The following is a 15,308-nucleotide window of genomic DNA, read 5'->3' as shown; positions in this document are numbered from 1 at the left end:
TAACACGTTTTTGACCTTCTAATATATTTACATTCATTAGGAAGTTGGTGCTTCCCCCAAGTACATTCTGGTGACCCACAAATTGACTTGTCGCCCAGCCTGACTCTCAAAGGAAAGAGGAGAAGAATGAAGAAATGCAAAAAGGTGGACATATTTTCTCTTCAGACATTCTATTTGTCTCCTTCTATTAGCTTTATTTTTGGCACATAGAAAAGCACATTCATATGAGGAACATTTTAAAATTGCTTGTGAAGAGTAGGCATATTTCCAAGAGGAAATGTAACCTTGCATTGATATCAGATCAATGCGCTGTAAAAGATCATGTTCAGTTACCTCATTTTTTTGAATTAAAATTAATGGCTCATTAGTCTTGATCATATCAATATTATAACACCACTTCCATTTGATAGAAAAGGGAAGGAGGCTGATGGAGTGCACTTATTTCCTTTTACTCTTAGTGAGTACACCATGTGCCAGCCTCAGGGAAAACCAGCAGGATGGTGGAGGTGGCCCTTTTCAAACAGGCCCCATTTAGGGCAATTGTGGACTCTTGTAAGAGGCTCTTGGAAGAAGAGTTAAAAGGTTCTAAAGGTTTTGGTCACTTGGGACATAGATTAGTGTTTTCCCTCGCTTTAGGCAGCAGGCCAGAGTGGGGGAACCAGACACCCTCAGCAGTTCTTTGGCCACATGTTGGACCATATGTTGGAAAATGGGATGGCAGACACTAAGAATCTTCTCTTGAACATCTCTCCCATGAGGAAGTCCAGCTACAAAGGAGCATAAATTTCTGCAGGGCTCTGAGAGATAGGCAGGTTGACTCTTTTGAAATAAAAATAAGACATATTGGCAAGGCAGAAGATGATATTTTTGAAGACATATGTCTTTCCCAATCACTAAATTATGTCAAAAGAAATAGTAACCAAATGGGCTCCAAAATTAAGACAAAGAAAAATAAAGCAAAACAAAACAAAAACTGCCATTGTGGAAGGAAACACCGGACCAGGAATAAGGAACTCTGGCTGTATTATTAACTTTGTCACTTGCTCACCACGTGGCTGTGAGTAGTGGGTGGTATGTTTTGTTTTTCCCCTGCATGGCATCTGTTCTCTTTGGGACTTGTCGCCCATCCCCACCCCCACCCCTGGCTGGGCTGCACACCTTTGGCACACGAGTTATATCCTACCTCGCAGGCCACAATGATTGGCTCAAGGATAAATATATGACCAAATCACGGTAATTAGGGTCTTCCCTGGGATTTTGTTGGAACAATCAGGAAAGAAGCACTTGCATCTCACTGTTACTATGGATTAAAAGGATAATATAAACCAATAGCTGCTGGTCTCTATCTTTCCCACATATAGGCCACCCAGAGGAAGGCAGATCTGAGACATGCCCAGAGAGAAGCAGAGCTGACTGACACATATTTCAGACCTTTAATCTCACTAGGTCTGGAGTCAGACACTCTTAGAATTCCTTTGTAGGCTGGGAAATACGGGCCCCTAGCTTCGGTTGGAACTTGGCTAATTGGAACCTGGTTATTAAGCTTTGTATATTTAGATTCACCTCTCTGAGCTTCCTTTTCCTATCTGTGAAGGAGCAGAGTCAATATAGTGGATTCCTACATTCCACCCTAAAGTGAGCTTTACATGACCCTAACTAAATCTCTTACCAATAATTACCAGTGATCTGTTGTGATATTTCTCCTCCTAGATGTAAGGCTCTTAGAAATCTCCAAAATTTTTCTTAAAAATTTCTTCCAGGGATGCCTGGGTGACTCAGTCAGTTAAGCAACCCACTTCAGCTCAGGCTATGATCTCGGAGTTCATTGGATCGAGCCCTGCTTGGGCTCTGTACTCACCGCTCAGAGCCTGGAACCTGCTTTAGATTCTGTGTCCACTCCACCTCCCCCGGCCCCACCACCCCTCCCCGGTCATGCTCTATCTCTTTCTCTCTCAAAAATAAAATAAACACCTAAAAAAATTTTAAACCTTCTTTCAATTATTTGGAAGTTACGATGATCATACCTGGGGTTAAATTTATCTTTATATTAATGAATGAAGTGTTTGATAAGAAAATTGATAGTGTAAACAGGATCAGAGAGCACCATTTAAAACCCTTTTTAGAATACAGGCAGCTTTTAGAAGAGAAGAAGACATGATGAAAACCTAACATCTATTCATTAAAGTACATCTAAGTGTTAAACATAGCCATTGCAGCTACTTGAAAGCAATAGAACTAAATATTTTCCTAAAAACTTAATTAATACTTAAGACTGGGCAATCCCACTGATGATTTAATCCTCTAGACCAATGAAAAAAAAGAGAGACAAAGTTCGATTATTCAAATATCCTTAACAAAATCATCCTTCCCCACCTCCTTCAGGGGTGTGACTGCCTGCTGGCAAAGAAACGGAATTTGAGTAGAGAGCAGTTTGCCTTGAAGAACTTGGAGGTGTTGGTAAAGATTGACTACCATGATTTAAAAAAATTAGGGGCATCTGGGTGGCTCAGTCTGATCTCAACAGTTTGTTTCGTGAGATCAAGCCCCACATTGGCCTCTGTGCTAACAGCACACAGCCTGCTTGAGATTCTCTCTTTCCCTCTCTCTGCCCCTCCCTGCTTGTGTGCACTGCTCTCTCTCTCTCTCTCTCCTCTCTAAATAAATAAATAAATAAATAAATAAATAAATAAATAAATAACTTTAAGAAATTAAAAAAATTAAAGGACAAAGACAATGCCCTGACTTCAGGCTTCTTTCATTGCCCTCTGTCCAGATTTATTAACCTCCTATTAATAAATAGATCCAGAGGACTGAATTAAGAGGGGACCAATAAATACTTTTCTTCTCTTACCCCTTGAAGAGGATCACCAAATTTTACAAAGCCAACTTCCAAATGCAATCTAGTACAAATGAAAAATGGAAACATCCTTTTGACAGTTCTGAAAATATGGCATCTCTTCACACAACAGGCGCAAAAGTACAGTAGCACTTAGCATTCGTAGTGCTGGAAAGCGATTAATTAGCTGTTCAGCATCCTTCCATGCTATTCTAGTGTTGATTATAAAGGGAAAATACAGATCCTCAGAGTCAGGGAACTAAAGGCTTCAATAAGTGCATGTTTGAAAACTCAGAGCTTTTGAAGCCATTGTAGACACGCCTGGTGCTTCTCCTGGACTACACTCTTTGGGGAGGACGCCTGTTGTCCTGCATAGCATGTTGGTGGCTCAGGGCTGTGTGGTGCCGTCTGAGTGCTTTGGCTGAGGTTTTGGAAGAATGGCCTCGCTTTAGTTGCAGAATCTCTAATGTATCATCGACAGCCAGAGGGGAAAGATGATCTATTTTCTAAAGCAGAAGTGACTTAGGAAATCCCTGATGGGGAGGTTCATCTCTGACTATTTTGGAAAGTGTTTTCCAGCACTAATTTCTAAGAGTGGATTCTGTGGTTTGAGAGCGTCTGCCGAAGATATCATAGATGCAGCATCTGAGGAGTGAACGGGTACCTACGTGTTACCCACTTGGTGTGGCTCTGAGCTAGCAGACACCAGGGCGAGAAGCCGTGTTCTATTCCTATCATCTTTCTCTTTATATCCAGAGGATCAATTTTCCAACAAACACTTGCAAATTCCCTGTTGGGCGTGTAGTCTTGTGTTGGTCAGTAGTTACCAAACTGGTGTGAATCACCCAGAAGCTTAATAAATTACTGATTTCTAGGCCCCGCCTCCCAGAAATACTGCTTCAGCAAATCCAGAACAGGGTTTAGGAGTCTGATTTCCATTTGAGGTTTTCACAAACACCCTTGGATCTCTAACACCACTCTTTGAAGTGCTGTATGAATAGCACAAATTCTTCTCTTACAGTCACTCAGTCACAATGGCAGGATGAGGCCCAGTGGCCCAAACACACTACCCACATGATGGCACAACCCTGCAGAAGATCAGGCAGAGCCACCAGAGCTTGGATTATTGTGGGCTATATTTAGACATGAGGAGTTTTGCAAAGAATTTTACAAGTAACTTGGACTTTCAAGAAAATCAAATTTGATTCAACAATTTCTTTTCTTCCTCTCTCTCCCTTTCTTTCTTCTTTCCCTTTCTTTATTCCACCCCTCATTCCTCCTTTTCTTTCTTTCCTTCTTTCTTTTCCTTCCTTCCTTCCTTCCTTCCTTCCTTCCTTCCTTCCTTCCTTCCTTCCTTCCTTCCTTTCAGATGAGGCAAATGAGATCCATAGAGGTTAAATGATTGGCCTATATTCGCTGAGTTAAGACTTGAAGGACCAGGACTAGAAGTAGATATTTGTACTTGTGTCTACAACAGCCTTCGGGGGGTCTGCTCTGGATGCAATGGAAGTGGAGATACAGACCAGCGTCCTATAAAAATGACATAAGGAAACACGGCTAAATGTTAATGCTATTTTTAGATTTAGGTTGACAAAGCAGAGGATGATTCATCAAGAATTTTCAATGATATGCAGAGAATATTCCTTATGGAAGCAAGGCTCTGCCAAGATTCTGATCTATACATCTTCATCGCTGGTTTAGATGTACACAGGCAATATTATATTTGCTAAGAATTATTGAGTATGAATTATGTGCTTTGCTTTTTACATGAATTAGCTTATCTCCTTTTAGGGGCCCCTGGGTGGCTCAGTCGGTTAAGCATCCGAGTTTGGCTCAGGTCATGATCTCACTGCTCATGGGTTTGAGCCCTACATTGGGCTCTGTGCTGACAGCTGCTTCGGAATCTGTGTCTTCCTCTCTGCCCCTCCCCTGTTTGTACTCTGTCTCTCAAAAATGAATAAATGTTGAAAAAAATAAAAATGAAAAAAGATCTTACAATGCAGATAATATTATCCTTTATTTACAGAGAAGAAAACTGAGACACAGAAGGATTAAGAAGCTTGCTCAAGTTTGCAGAACTAATAATCAGTGAAGGGTGGATGCAACCAAGGCTGACTGCCTCCCCCCCTCCCCCGCTTTATATCACCACCTTATAGAGAAGCTCATAAATCTGCACATGGAGGCTCCATGCTGGAGGGGTGGCAAATTACTGGATAACAGGCTAAGATTTTGAATAAGTCATGGTGGACTAAAACTAATGATGTAACTTAATAGGGATAAATGTAAAATTCCACATTTAAGTTGAAACATCAGTTGCTCGTATACAATGGTGCTAGCAAGACCTGGCCTCACCGTACTTCCTATGAAACAGGCTTAGGGGTTTCAGTAGACTTTGCACATACATAAATGAATAATGTGAAGTATGGCAGCCAAAGAGCTTATGCTATTTTGGGCATAAGTCAGAACAAGGTGGGCGAGTCCTACTGTGTTTTAGATATATTTGATCACAATTGGAGCGCAGTGGAAAACATATTAATCAGTATTTTTTCAAGGTAAGAGAGAGCACCAAATTGAGTTATGAAGTGGAAGTCTTCTGTATGGCCAAGTGGACATTTGTGGGTTTTGGTAGTCCGGCATCAACTCCCCCAAATACTCTCCCTTTCTCTTTCTTCCTTTCGCTTGGTGTCAGCACCTAATTTTCCTTTATAGAACTCCCCGCCCTCACCCCATTCTCTGTGGTCCTGGTGAAAATGTAAATCATAGTGTCCTTGTGCCCCACACAGGTCTAAGTCCAACCAGACCCTGCTCCATCCATTGGGGCTTTCATCTTGGGCTGAATGATACATGAGAAAAGACGCTTGGAACAGAATAATTCTGACAGCAGCAACCATAGGAGTTGGTGTGCTCTTCACCAGGACTTCCACACACTTCCAGGCTTCTGTGGTTTTTGTGGCCAACAGCTCAGTCTCTACCCAGATTCATTTGCGTGGATCATTCTTCATGATCCATCAGCTCATTCCTTCAAATAACATTAACATCCAGGGCACAAGACCACAAACACTGATCTCTCCTCTTTCCTTCTCTTCTCATCCTCATCCACCTCCATCTCTCCTTCTTTCTTGTTAGGAAAGGCTAGGCTCCAGACTTGTGTGTAGTTGAGAATATGAACACAGCGAGCAACGTCTCAGCAAGTTCAGTAACAGGGAATTGTGGGCCTGAACCGTTTGAGAATCAGGCAGCATGTGTCTGGCAGCAGGTGGGTGATGGATTCAAGGAGAAAAGTATAACTCAGGGGCTGATTGACGAAAGAAACAGTTCTCAGGGCAGGCGTAGGACTTTGAATAGGAAACAACCACAAAAACAAAAAACCTTAATTGAGAAGAATCAAGAAAAAAAGGCAAAATTGCAAGAAGAGGAAGGGAAAGAGCATGATGATGATAATTCAGTGTGTCACAGACTTCGCTCCTTGCCCCTGTGAACTCTGTAAGGCAGGTGTCATCACCCCTCATTTCTATGCAAGCATCCAGAGCTCTGGACAACGTAACTCGCTCAGAGGCCCGGAGCTAAGTGCGGGACATGGGTCCATCCCAGTCAGTCATGTCCACTGACCCGCCCACCATCTCTCCCTCCCACCCTTCCCTTCCCCATCAGTCCCTCTGGTTATGAACCTCCATCAAAACCCCTTTTGAAAAACTCCCAGTTTCCTTTTCCTTCTCTGAGCATGCACTGTGCCTCCCATTTTATTTCCCACCCTTTGCAAAGCTCATCTCTGACTTCGGAGACAAAGGCCCTAAAGCAGGTTTTACTGTGCACATTGCTTCTCTTTCCCGCTCTTGCTGTCCAGTCAGTGTTTCCTGGGCCTGGCTCGCTATCTGAGTAAATGTACTGGGTGACAAACCGAGAGCACTCGTCAACCACCCCCCTGGTCAGCGGCTGAGAACCAGCTTGAGCGACCAAAACGCAGGCGGCTGTGCTCTGACCCGGTCTGGGGTAGCTGGACATGAAAGGAAAACACGGTATGGTGTTCCCGGGAAGGCAGGAAGAAAGGAAGTGTTCTTAGGATCCGTGAGAGACTTTTCTGAAAGCAGAAGGCCCAGGAAAAGAAGGGAACTGTGTTCAGGAGTAGAGTTTGTTTTAAGTACCTGATTCCTGCTGTGAACAGTGATATGTAGTTGTTTTATAAATTAGCCACATTTGAATTCTAAATCACTGTAGGGGCAGCAGAGCCTTGATATAAGACTAAGTTTATTCTTCAACAAACAAAGTAATTGCTCAACATTGGTGAGTTGGGGGAAGGGGGGAGGGGAGAGTCTGCTTTTTGAGGAGCTATACCTGCTTCCCGAAAAATATTCTGAATACCTGACAGCACAAAATAATGGTATTGATAAGATGAATAAATCCGATCCTGGCTATTTTATGTCAAATGGGTAGAAGAAAAATTTTCATGCAAGTATGCAGAAAAGTAATAAACCTGCTTAAGGAATAAATTTAATGGTTTCTCAGCCTATATATTTCTAATAATTGTTTACACTTTTAATTTAATACTATTATTCCTAGCAGGAAGCTTGTTTTACATTGTATAGAGATTAGAACAAAACTGCAGAATCAGAATTTTCCAAAAGGCAGTTCCCAAGGGATTTTGACACGGTCAGCCACAGCTCTATCATGTTCACTTCTTTGTCTCAAGGATTTTTCTGTCAATAAATTTTGAATCTGCCTTGACCACTCTTCTCCATGCTCCCTCAGGGACGTGGGGGGTGGAAGGGGAGGAGAGACAGGTCTTAGAGAATTTTTCTATAAATTATGTTTGGGTTTATTACTATAGGCATCTCCACAAATATAATTTATGTGCATAATGTTTTAGCTCTCATTTAAAGAGTTAAATTGTCACACCTTAACCTGATGGTATTTTCGAAACTCAAATGTGTGTTTGAAAGCCGTCAGTAGAACGTTTCTAAGAATAGTGGCAGGAAACATTAAATAAGCGAGATAATCATTTCTGGCTGTTCTTGGGATGCTGAGAAATTAATATGGGCTTGGCCAGCAGTACGTCACACCTGCAATCCAGTATCAGCTCTCCGGGCTCTCAGACGAAAAGTCCAGAATTAAGCTTTACCAAGCAAGTTTGAAATCTGTTGGCAAGCCAATGTGGAAAGCTCCGGCTACCATTGCTTACGTTCCGCCCCTTCTGGGGATACATAAAACCCTCTGTCCTCATGGCTGTCAAGTCAGCACTTTCCAGAAGCACTTAGAAGCCATGGCATCCCCACCTCTCCATCAATGACAACCACCGAAAGCCCTAACTTGGTAATGGCGTAATGGGGAACAAGGCGGGGGTGGGGGGCCTGAGAAAGGGTCTCGGGAAATACTTTTTCAGAGCAAGTCAATACGGATGTGAGGTTGTCTTCCAGAGTGAGCGGTGGAGCCTCATCCCTGGGATTCTGCGTCCTGTGCTATTAATAGCGCGCTGCTTCGTGTTCTGCAAGGTGATGAGGCACCAGGGTGCATTAGGCCGGGCCCAACTTCGACAGAGCGTCTGCGAGACTGAGCACTCCGAAATGTCCTGCAGGAAACAGCCCCGCGCTGACAGAGAGCACCCAATGGATGGTCTCCTCCGCAAGTCTGTTTCTATTATAAATTAGATGCCTACTTAAAAAATGAGCAAAGTATAAATAATTTAAAACAAATCAAAGCCTTTATTACCACCATGGTACTCAGGCCTCTGAAGATAACTCGGCTACCCAGCGCATTTAGGGATGCTTGCTGGGCTTTGCTCTTCTCTGTTCCTACCATAATGACACATTTACCAAGAAAAGCAAAAACGAAACAGAAAAAGAAAAAAAGCAAACCTCAGTATGGTATCAAGGCTAAGGTCACTTGCAAGTCCCAGCCGCAAGGGAGGCTGGAGTTCATTCCTGGGAGTCCACGTCCACGGTCTAACTAACATGAATGTCTCCCTCTTCCTCCCCAAAGGAACAATGGCTTGAACATCAGAGTGGAAGATCCTGGGACAAACCCACCAGGGATCCTCTGGGAAGCATTTTAAAGCAAATATTCAGTGGCCCAGCTCTTCCTGTCTTGTGTGTTACTGCTTCCAGATCTGATAGACCTTCAATTTCATCTACCTTTTCCTCCCTCCCTTCCTCTCTCCCATTCTTCCTTCCTTCCCTCCTTCCTTCCCTCCTTCCTTCCCCTCCCTCCCTCTCTCTTTTTCTGTTGTTCCCAAGGCCTGATGACCATAACCTTGACTATCCTGCTGTAAATCATATTTTGTTACTTACAACCATGTTTAACTTGTGTTTCTATGTGGCACAGTTACCTGATCCCTTTGTAAATAAAATGCAAAGACAATATTTCATAGGAAGAGGTGGAACTGATGGAAAATTAGTAATAACTGGGGCAAAAACAACTGTTTCTCATGAGTTAAAATGTGTTAGAATCTTAAGCGAGAAAGTAAGAATGGAAAACTGGCAGTGAGGGTGTATAGGAGTCACGAAACCTTTGTCAAAGTTACTGCCCTGCAAGTAAAGAAAGAAATGAATTAGGGTGGCAAATTTGAGAGCTTTGGCTCAGGAAAAATACTCTTAGTTCCCAAACCTGGCTGCACATATCACTTGGGGCCCTTATAAGAAAATGAAATTTTTATGGATTCACACAGGGAGATTCTGCATCAGGAAATCTGTGGTGGGGCTCAAGAATAGGTACCTTGGAACTCATTACTCATGATCCAATAAAATGGTAGATTTTGTGAAATATGTGGTGGATTGGTACGTGACACTTGTACTTTTGCTGCTTACCCTGAAATAATATAGACCGGCTAAGACTGGATCCTCTAGTTAGCTGAGTATTTGGAAGGAATTTCACTAGTGAGCTGTGATTTATGTCAGTTTTTGCAAATGTGGTTATATTTTTATTTCCTTAAAAAAGTCAAAAGAGTATAGACAAATGGCATTGTATTTATTTACCAAACGACCACTGACTCAGTAGCTGTATTACCAGAATGAAGGTCTCCCCCACAATCCCTGACAGCTGTTTTCTATAATGTATTCATCTGAAGAATCTTACCTTCTTAGCCAAGATGAAATCTCAGCCAATGTGGAAAACAGAACAAACAACGTGTATTTGGAATAGCAGATCTCAAACTTTTAAGAATCCTTTTACTTTCAGAACAATTGAGGACCTCAAAGAGTTTCTTTTCTTTTCTTTCTTTCTTTCTTTTTTTTTTTGGATGGGTTATGACTATTGATATTAACCATGTTAGCAGTGAAAACCAAGAGCTTATAAAATATTTTAATTTGTTTAAAAATAACATGATAAACCCTTCACATGTTAGTATAAATAACATTTTTTTGAAAAACATAATTCTATCTTCCAAAAAATTGTGAAGAGTAGTGATTTACATATTCCACAAAGCTTTTGCAATGTCGGTCTTTGTAAATGACAGTTGGATTTTCATAACCGCCTCTGTATTCAGTGTGTTGCAGTATGGCCTTTTGGTTGAAGCATATAAAGAAAATCCAGCTTGGCAGGGACACATAATTGGAAGAGAGAGGTCTCTGTAGGTCCCAGGAGTGTGTCTCAGGGACTCCCAGGGCCATACTCTGAGAACTTCTGTAGAATGATCTCAACACCCTCGCCACGATGGTGAGCTAGGGTCATCAGCTGAGACACTCAGTAGTGAGGTCTGTCGTGGTCGATTCCAATCTCAAGGATTTCATATCTAAAGACAAAGCATGGGAATTCAGGTTGGCCAAGAGAAAACCATCATGAATAAAGCAGTGTGAGTCCTAGAATGAGGTGTGATAGGGACACTTATGGGGAGTTCTCCACTGGAGAAGTCTGAAAGAGCAGTTGGACATCATCTCTGCTACTTTGGAATCTGAGGGCGACTCAGGCCCACTGTTTAAGGCATTGAAAAAATCTGGTTAGTTTCTCTGAGGCATTCAGATAATTCAGTAAGCGTCTCTTGATGTTTCTGAGGTGTCATTCTGAGGTGTTCTGAGGTTGGAGTCTTTTATTCAGTTTATTAGATGATTGCCCAGCTTTCTCTCTAAGCGAATTTCTTCCCTCTTGCCTTTTTCAGAAAGTTAATAATCACTTCTATTTTTGAGCAATGATTTCCCTGTTTCTCTTTTCACCTTAGTTCAGCCAATTCAGCAGTCCATGGAAGAGGTTGTAGGTTCGATTCTTTTGCAGGCTGTCTCACTACCCTGGGACTCGGACTGTGGAATTGATCTAGTCTCATCAATTCTGTGACCCATCTCCCTGGTTTCTGCTTCAACCTCCTGAATCTAGTAACTAAAATGGCCAACTGGTTCAGCTGTGAAGTCTATTAAGGAAGGATTCCCTTATGGCATGAGGCTCCAGAGCGTCTCTCAAATGAATTTAAAATCCATTGCCCTTTACAATATTTTATGTTCCATATTAGCTACAAGGTCACAATTGTGGGTGCGTGCTCAAAGACATCTCCCCTGTGTCTGCTAGAAGTTTGTAAAAGAAATTTGCACACGGGCACCACCCTCTTATTTTACATACCTTTGCCTCAGGCCCTGCTATCAGAAGGTCAGTCTCATGGTGGAGCCACGGGAGGGTTCCTTTCCACCATCTTCCTTTCTCTCTTCCTCTCATTCCACCCTCCCCATGCAGATGGAGATCCTGGGGCCAACTCCAAACTCAGCATCTGCTTCTGAACCCTTGCCTTCCCCTGCAAGTCCCCTGTGGTATTTCTAAAGACACAGCAGCTCTGGCCAGGGGAGAAGTTAAGCCTCTGGTAGCATCTTCCTCCTCCATCCTGTCCTCTCATCCATGGTCACTGACAGTTTCAGCAAGAAAGGGAATGAATGTCTATTGAATGGCTCCCATGTAGCAGCCACTTCTATTCTGTATCTCAGTTAATCCTAAATAACTTTATAAATCTTTACTTTTGTAGATAGATAAACAAATATTGCACCAGGTCACCCAGCCTTTGTGCTTTTGTACCACCTTTGTGACCAACCCAAAGTTGGCCACATTTGACCCCTTGTTCTCATTTTCTGGCTTCACGGAATGAATCTCATTCCTAAGTCCTATCAATTTTACCCTTGTTAAAGTGCTCAGAGTTGTCTCTGCACCATGATTTTACTTTCGCAGTATGACTTCAGTCCCTTCTGTCTCGGCTTCCTTCAGATGCTGGCCTCCCCACTGGTGCTACTCCCACCTCTTCTGGGAGAGGCTAACTGTGGGGTTAGTGGTCAAGGGCATCGATGTTGCAGCCATGTACCTGGAGTCAAATCCTGCTGTCAGCTCCTGACTAATCTTGGGCAGTTGGTTTAATTTTTCTGTGTCTTGGATTCCTCGTGGGTGAAATGGCAGCAATAATAGTATTTCACTTCATGGGACTTTACAGAGACTATAGAGGTTGATGCATGTAAAGCATTTCGGACAGGCGTATGCTGAATGAATGTTAGCTGCCATCTTGCTTTTCTTGCTGTAGAGTTCGATTCAGCTTTTTCCTCAGTGGAGCAAACTTCAGACTCCCCGCTTTTACACCAGGCAGAGACCAGACTCTTGAACGTGGCCTTCAGTGGTGGTGTTTTCCTTCAATCTGTCTTCTAAACCTCTTTTCCATTAAATTGTCACATACACCTCTAGACAACCAGAACGGCTGTATCTCTCTCTGTCTCTCATATTCTCGCTTCTGTATCTTTATTCCTCAGCATATTTAACTTTCTGCAGGTTAGAATTCCATTCACTTTTCCGGACTCAAAACCCAATGGTATCCTTTTCAAGAAGGCTTCCCTGGTCTTTCCAGCAGGAAGTAATCTATTTACCTGGTGAACTCCCATAGCTCTTTATACCTCTCTTTTGGCATTTCACTATGTTTTATTATCAATTATGGTTATTTATGTTATTCATCTATCTGACTAGAAGGTAAGCCCTTCCAAGGTAGGTTTATCTTTGCATTTCCCAAAGTGTCTATATAGTGCCTTGTTCATAATGAGGACTCAATAAAAAATTTTTCTTTGAATGGCTGAGTTTTATCTAATAATAATAGCTGCCATTTATCGAGCTCTTCCTTGGCACCAAGTACTATGGGGAGGGCTTTATGCATCTTGTCTCATGAAATCTTCATGACCCTATATGCTACTAATTATTATCCCTCCCATTTTTCAGAAGAGGACGTTGAGTCACAGATAGGTTAGGTAATTAATTTGCCTGAGATCACCCAGCGAGTGAATGATGAAATCTGCACTGGATCCTAGTGCTGGTCAGCTCGAGGCCCATGCCCACATCACTGCACTGGTGCGCCACTCTGGTTGTCAAAGGGAGGCTTTATGGAGCTCGATCAACGCACGCTCGCGCATACTTCCTGGTACCTAATTGGCCATTGGGCCAGCTGCCATCCCAGGAGTGGGATCTGCACACCCATAGCTCTGCCTTAGCTGAAATGCACTTCCTCCTTTGGGGGGAGGATGAATTCTAAGAGCAGTCACAGCGATCGCTTGCCTGCCAGCTCTTTCCTAGGGGAAAAGCCCCGAGCTTCACTAGGTGGACTGACTACAGCAAACTCTCCAAAGGATGTGTCAGCATTTATGCCAGGCTGATTAAAACGCGGCAAACAAGTCATTCACTGCCTAATGTGCAATGCACCATAGCTTATTTGATAGTATATTTATGCACACATCTTCAGGAACAATATTCTTGTAAATCTTGTATCAAACCCTTGGGGAGATATTGGTAGTAGACAGGAAATCAGCAAACACATTGATCCTACATGCTTTGTGATGTTAGCAGTCGTCATGAAATTGAATTTCATCTTAACATATTAAAATCAATATACAGTGTTCAGTTTAATTTAGAATGTAAATACCATCAAGGGTTTTCAAGACAGAGAAAATAATAGTTTCTAACTCGGGTATGCATCATTACACAGGCCACTTTCCATTATTTAGAAGAAGTATGGCCCCGGAATAGAAAAATATCTAGCTCAGCCTGTTAGAGGAAATGGGAACTCAAGTTCTCAATTGATCAGAATCAGTAGCTAAGAAGGAGTTCTCATTTCAAACTAACATGGAAAGTGTAGCTATTTTTCTCTATTGTTTTGTTTTGAAAGGAAATCTTGCCTAAAGTTGCACTTACTGTTTTACTTCCCCAAAACGTGTGCCAGAAAGCGCTATTTTGTAAAACTGCAGTGGGAGGGAAGTGGCATTTTTGCAGCTTGTAACAACACCCAACAAAATTCTCTTTGACATCATGAGAGTTGTGGGCCCAAGTGCCATTCCTTATCTTGCCACACGAGGGTAGGAAGTTCAGAGGGCAAGGGCCCCTCAATTGTCTTGTTCTGCTTTCTCTTCCAATCCTTTCTAATTTCATTGATAAAATGGGAAATGGTAAAGATTGTGATGGTTATTGTGTAAACTTAGTGCATGTTTATTGAAGAACGGAGATGTGCAAGGGACCATGACCTTCACCTCTTGACACGTGTGGTTCTAGATAAGATCTTACTAGCCCTCTGATGTAGGCATCACTGTTCTATTTCACAGGTGGCAGTTGGCCACCTAAAGGACCGAAGCTGCTTGTCTGTTTGTCCTAAGCCACACCGCTTGTAAGTAACAATCAGAATTTGAATCTGGGTTTGTGGGATTCCGGAACTGGGGCTCTTGTCCGTGACTGGCCTGGAGGACATAGCATGGCTCTCTCGGGGAAATTATTCAGTCTTCAAGCGGCCTTCGAGCCTCAATTTCTAGGGAGACTTGGAAAGAAAGCAGGAGGAGGAAGGGACGGTCGCCTGATCTCAGTGTGAAAGTGTTTATTTCCCAGAGCACCAGGGTAAGGAAAAGAGTAGACACAGGGGCTGTTAGCAGCTGCAATTTCGTGGCTCAATACATCCTTCCGTTTTCATCACTGCTGCTGGCTCTTGTGAACACAGTAGTTCCCCAGATCTCTTGTAAATACCTGAAAGGCTGAATAGGAAGTAGATAGTCACTTGGGCAGCTCTCCGAAGTACACCGCCGCGTGAGCCAGGCCCGAAGAGCACATTCATCTTTTCTTTCCTCCGGACTGGCACACGCGATGCCCAAAGAGTATGTAATCGTCCAGTCCAAGACGCTGATTGCCTGTGCTACCTGAGCACTCGGAAAAAATAAATAAATAAAGCCCCTTAGTGGTATTTAAGTAGTCCCACTTTTATCCTTAAAAGAATATATATTACCACTGGTTTTTAGATTTCTCGCGGTGATTGAGTAGGGCCGTACTTTTAGGAGCCACTTCTCAGGTTAGGATCACAGGGATGTTGTGAGGTAATGTCTGGAAAGCACTTTGAGCTCCTCTGAGGAAGGTGCTACGTCAATACTGTGTATTATTATTTATTGTCAGCCCGAGACGAAGCACAGGCAGGAGATGCCTTTTGTCTCTCTGCCTGGATACACCCTGTTGTGGCAGAGGCGGTTTTCAGCTGGGGGAATGTTCTAGCGCCTGCAGGCTGCATCGAGAA

At 42.8% G+C, this 15,308-nt stretch overlaps 1 long non-coding RNA gene across 1 annotated transcript in view; it reads left to right on the top strand.

The window, feature by feature from the left end:
- The window catches only part of LOC115289023, a 45,250-nt gene extending 40,293 nt beyond the window's left edge, over window positions 1-4,957 (top strand). The window contains exon 3 of the long non-coding RNA XR_003907343.1: window positions 4,863-4,957. This is a non-coding gene — a long non-coding RNA (uncharacterized LOC115289023). The remainder of the gene's footprint in view (window positions 1-4,862) is intronic.
- Window positions 4,958-15,308: the final 10,351 nt, after the last annotated feature.

This window comes from Suricata suricatta, chromosome 4, assembly GCF_006229205.1.
Source record: "Suricata suricatta isolate VVHF042 chromosome 4, meerkat_22Aug2017_6uvM2_HiC, whole genome shotgun sequence".
NCBI lineage: Eukaryota > Metazoa > Chordata > Mammalia > Carnivora > Herpestidae > Suricata > Suricata suricatta.
Note: the sequence above shows the minus strand (reverse complement) of the source record. Positions and strands in the feature narration are given on the sequence as shown.